Source organism: Nicotiana sylvestris, chromosome 3 (assembly GCF_000393655.2).
Source record: "Nicotiana sylvestris chromosome 3, ASM39365v2, whole genome shotgun sequence".
Taxonomy (NCBI): Eukaryota; Viridiplantae; Streptophyta; class Magnoliopsida; order Solanales; family Solanaceae; genus Nicotiana; species Nicotiana sylvestris.
Genome location: NC_091059.1, coordinates 165,953,859 through 165,958,421, shown reverse-complemented (window position 1 = coordinate 165,958,421; position 4,563 = coordinate 165,953,859). Strand labels below are relative to the sequence as shown.

The 4,563-nt window shown below is 32.5% G+C and overlaps 1 long non-coding RNA gene across 3 annotated transcripts; it reads right to left on the bottom strand.

The window, feature by feature from the left end:
• Positions 1-783: 783 nt before the first annotated feature.
• Positions 784-4,320, bottom strand: LOC104237407 (uncharacterized). Of its 3 annotated transcripts, none has more exons than XR_713619.2 (3): positions 4,068-4,320; positions 3,746-3,831; positions 784-1,436 (listed from the first exon to the last, which is right to left on the bottom strand). It is a non-coding gene; the product is annotated as an uncharacterized lncRNA (long non-coding RNA). The 3 variants fall into 3 exon arrangements; XR_713618.2 differs by having other exon boundaries at positions 4,072-4,320; XR_713621.2 differs by lacking the exon at positions 4,068-4,320 and adding an exon at positions 3,938-3,974.
• Between the last annotated feature and the right edge of the window lie 243 nt (positions 4,321-4,563).

Here is a 4,563-nt window from a genome sequence, read left to right as displayed (position 1 = left end):
GCTCCTCCTCTGAATGTGCCCGAACCATCTGAGTCTTACTTCCTGCATCTTGTCCTCCTTCAGAGTATTGTACTATATTTTCATTCTGTTCACTTGTATTCCGGACAGTTACTATATTTTATTTCATTCCCTAGTAATTGCTCATGTACTTGTGACACCGGGTTCTGTGATGATTATGGGTTATCTCGTATTAACTTCTTAACATTTATATTTTACTTGAAATGATTGTCTTTTACTATTGAAATTAAAGGAAAATCATAGTTTTCAAAATTATTAAAACGAGAATTTAATTAAAGTATTTTGGTTGGCTTGCCTGGCAGCGTTATCCGGCGCCATCACGACCCTTAGTGGATATTGGGTCGTGACATCTTTTATGCCTAAATGTATCATGATTAGAGGTAACTTCACTACTTCTGTTGTGAGACTTGCATTTTAATTGCAAAAGATAACCTCCATTTTCCCCCTTAATAAAAAGCCTCCATTTTCGCTTGGCCACAGATTGCCATTTTGAGAAAGTTGTATCGTAAAATTTTCTAATTCATTTATTTTAAAAGCTAAAAGTTCCGGCTCCTTCGTTTAAAATTACGTAGCTGCTTGCTTTTATGCCTGCGTATATTTTTGCGTCTTGAAAACCCATATTTTAATATCTAAAAAGTTAGTAGAGGTCAATTGACCAGGAACTAATTGTGTCATCACCTGTTGACAATGGCACATTAGTTTTTACAAAGCATTTTTAACTAGACTGCAGAAACATGATAATATTTTTAACTATTTATCCCAACCCAGATTTCTCTTAGGCATTCTTTCAAACTCTTTATATGTCTAATTGAAAAATCTAGATTTCAGATAAATACAAAACAACCCAACAACCTATTATCAAAAGATAAACTTGTGGATGATCCAAACACTAATGATATAGACTCACCCTAGCCAAGCTTCAAATCAAGGTATAGATTCATCAAGAAGATAAAAGTTAAAGGAGGAGAAGTTGAAAAGAAGATAGGAAGCCAGTCTCAGAAGAATTTTCAAGAAGGAAGGAAGAAGAAATGTCGAGAAGGAAGAAGAATTGCTAAGAAGGAGCAGAGCAAGTACATGTTGCATTCTGGTCATGAAAGTAGCAAATTGTTCTTGCATCTTCTTTTCCACTTCTAGTTGGATCCTCTTCTCTACTTTTACATTCACGAGTTCACGCTCCTCTGCCAACTTCCTGGACAACTCGTGTTCCAACTTCCTTTGCAACTCAAGTTCCATATTCCTTTGCAACTCAGCAACCATTTGTTCACGTTCTTCCTACAACTTCCGACCCATGCCGGCTTGCATCTCTTGACGCATAATTTTCATAGCAAAAGATACACTGGACTCTATGTTTGCCTGATCTGCGTGACTCTTTTTTGGGAGGCTTATTTCTATACCCTTTTCCACGAAATAGGATTTCTCTACAAGATAGTTCCAGAGAAAATATATATAAGCAAATATATAAATAACAAATATGCATATGTGATAATGAGGGAATAATATATTTTCACTGCAGATTCCTATACTTCTACAAAAGACCTTGTACCACAAGCATGCTTAGTTATTTGCTTTTCTCATTTTTTTGTTCCTCTCACTTACAACCTGCAGTAAGTCAACAGATTAATAAACAACCATTGCAAGATGGGTATGGAGCCATTCGGTTGGTAGAATCTTCAAGTATTAAGTTACCTTAAAATTCGGACTTCCAAAATATTGTATTAGGTATTTCCAGTCCTCAAGTTCAATATCTTCATGTCGATGAGACAATCTTTCTTCATTAGTATTGTATTTAGAATAGTGAATGCTAAGTCGAGCTTTTCAGTTCTTTTCATTTCTTAAAACAACACATAAAAAGGAAAGGACTGATTAAAATAGAGAAACTATTAATTCATATATTAGAGCATTAAAATTAGTTAATTAATTAAAATATTAGAATAAATCACTAATTTTATTTCACTGTTGATTCTATTATGAAATTACAACTTTAAACATCATGAACAAATTACATTCAGTCTGATAAGGACACAAATACATGGAACTTTTTAAAGTAAGATGCAAATATAAAGCTACAAGCATCACAAACTAATATCATTGTAAGTCTAATAACTACAAACATACAAAGAACTTTTAAAAATAAGATATAGACATAAAATTTCAAGCATCAAGAACTAATTCATTGTTAGTTTATAAGGAGAAATAAAGAGAATTTTCAAAACATAATGTAGACGTCTATATAATCAGTCTTTTGTTTCATAGTCTTTATAGTGTCCTCCCCATCATCATCATCAAATAACTCTTCTTTGCTATCTTCACTCTCGGATATATTTATATGATTGTCGTTAATGAAATCATCTTCCTTATTGTGTATATTGTTTTGAAAAAAACAGTAATTCGAGGAAGAATTGAAGCAACTTAGTCATATAGATTAACCACATTAAACTATAAAGTGTGTTATGATAGGAAAAAAAAGGGGGTCATTCCTTCCTGGTCCTAATTAGTTATATCAACAAAGATTATGGTAATCATGTTCTTGCACTACATCGATAGTTATTGTTAAATTAAAAGCAAGAACATCAGTTTAGAGAATCACTAAGAAAAAAGTTTCTCTGAAGTAAAACGTAAATTAGAGTAATAAAAGCAGTAAAAAAATTTGGAAAATTAATTTAACACACATGCCAAAAACTGATTTTTACGATGCGAACACAAATTAGTACACTATCAACCACAAGTCATTTTCACACACCTAAAGTGGAAACAATGTAGCAGAAATAATAAAAAAAGATACTTAACTGGTTTCACAAATAAATTGCAAATATAAAATGCTCTCGTTTGAACACAATAAGGGAAAGACACAAGGTAAGCCTCTTATTCTTAGAATAAACAATAAGAGAAAGACACTTCCGGTTGTCACTTTAATTTTTATAAAAACTCAAATCTTTAATCTAACATAAGAGTCTCTTGCCAAAGTTCCATTCTCCTCAAATCTTCACGTAATGCCAATGGAATACAGGGTAAGCCTCTTTATACAATATTAAGAAAGAGCTCTACAATTAGCAATTATCATTCGACGTTGAATCTCCTATAGGATAGTTAACTGAAAAGTTGCAACAGTACTAATGGCATAAATGTTTATCTAAGGAAAAACAAACTAAAAAACTGAGATAATAGATAAATAGGATCCTTGCTCAAAAAATTCTACCAAGTCATCTCCTATTTTTCCTACTCTAAACTCCTTTTTTTTAATAAAATAATTGGCTTCATTGATTTTATCAAGAAGATGCAAATATTACAAGAAGCAGCAAAAGTATAGAAGCTTCAAAAAGCAAAAAACATCACTTGTTAACTTACTACATATATGCTATCTTAGATACAAAGAGCTAACAAAATTCAAAAAGGTTTTGGGGGATTCTATAGGGGAAACATTTGCCCAACTAAATAAAAACATAAGGCATTTAGCTTTTAGGGTGTGGTTAGGAGTTGATAGTTCATCTCAACTCCTTTTCTAGATGACAAACAAGCATATTACATTCAAATTGTTGTTTAAGTGGACAAATACATGCATTTACCAAAGAAGTATTATGTTTTCTTATAACCTTACAGTAACATATATATGCCTTATTAAATTTAAAAGTGTGTATGCACTGATTTAGGCACATAGTCATAAAAGAAAAAAAATAAGCATGGAATACCAACATACAATAGGTCTCTCAAGAAGAAGCTTTTAACTTACCCAAAAAAGAGATAGGTGAGAGTCCTTTCAAGACAACACCAAATAGGTTCAAATGAGTCTTTTTGTATGATTTTGTTTTTGTATTCCTGTAGATTATCAAATGGTTCAGAGAAATTCGAGATGAAATCTGCGAATACAAATGTACAATCACTGAAATAATAATAATCTCTATCTGCATGTTGAAAATTTTACCTTATAGAATACAAAATCCTTATTAAAAAATCCCAAACATAAATTTACATATAAACTAATATGAGTTTTCAGTTAAACATATGCACAAAACTCAGAAAAGTAGCCGAGATTAGGGAAAGCATTAGGTCACCAACAACTTGAGATTAGGGAGAGAAATCGGATGTGCGATTCTTCCTCCACAAAAGTCCATTATGCACTTCACTTTTTTTCCTAAAAGAAAAAGGGAAAAATTAGGGATTTGACCACAAACTTGATAAATGAGATTCACATCTTGATTTGAGAGATTTAGAGCTGGGTAAAATTTAAGCAGAGAAGGGATTCTAGAGAGAGGGAGAAGGGATTTTAGAGAGAGGAAGGAGAGATTTGAGAGAGAGACAGAGGTGTTTGAGCGTCTCTGTTTTGTGTCATTTAATTAGGAAGACTTTTATTTATTTTATTTTGTTATTTTCAATTAAAATATAAGGGGTCTAGCAGCGACCCAGTCGTTGCAATAGGACTTTAGCGGCGACAACTTAAAAGTCGCCACAAATAATATGGAGCAAATATTTTAGTTTGAGCGGGACCGGAAATGTCTGCCACATTAGAGGTGACCTCAGAAAAGTCGCTGCTAAATAACCGCTATATGT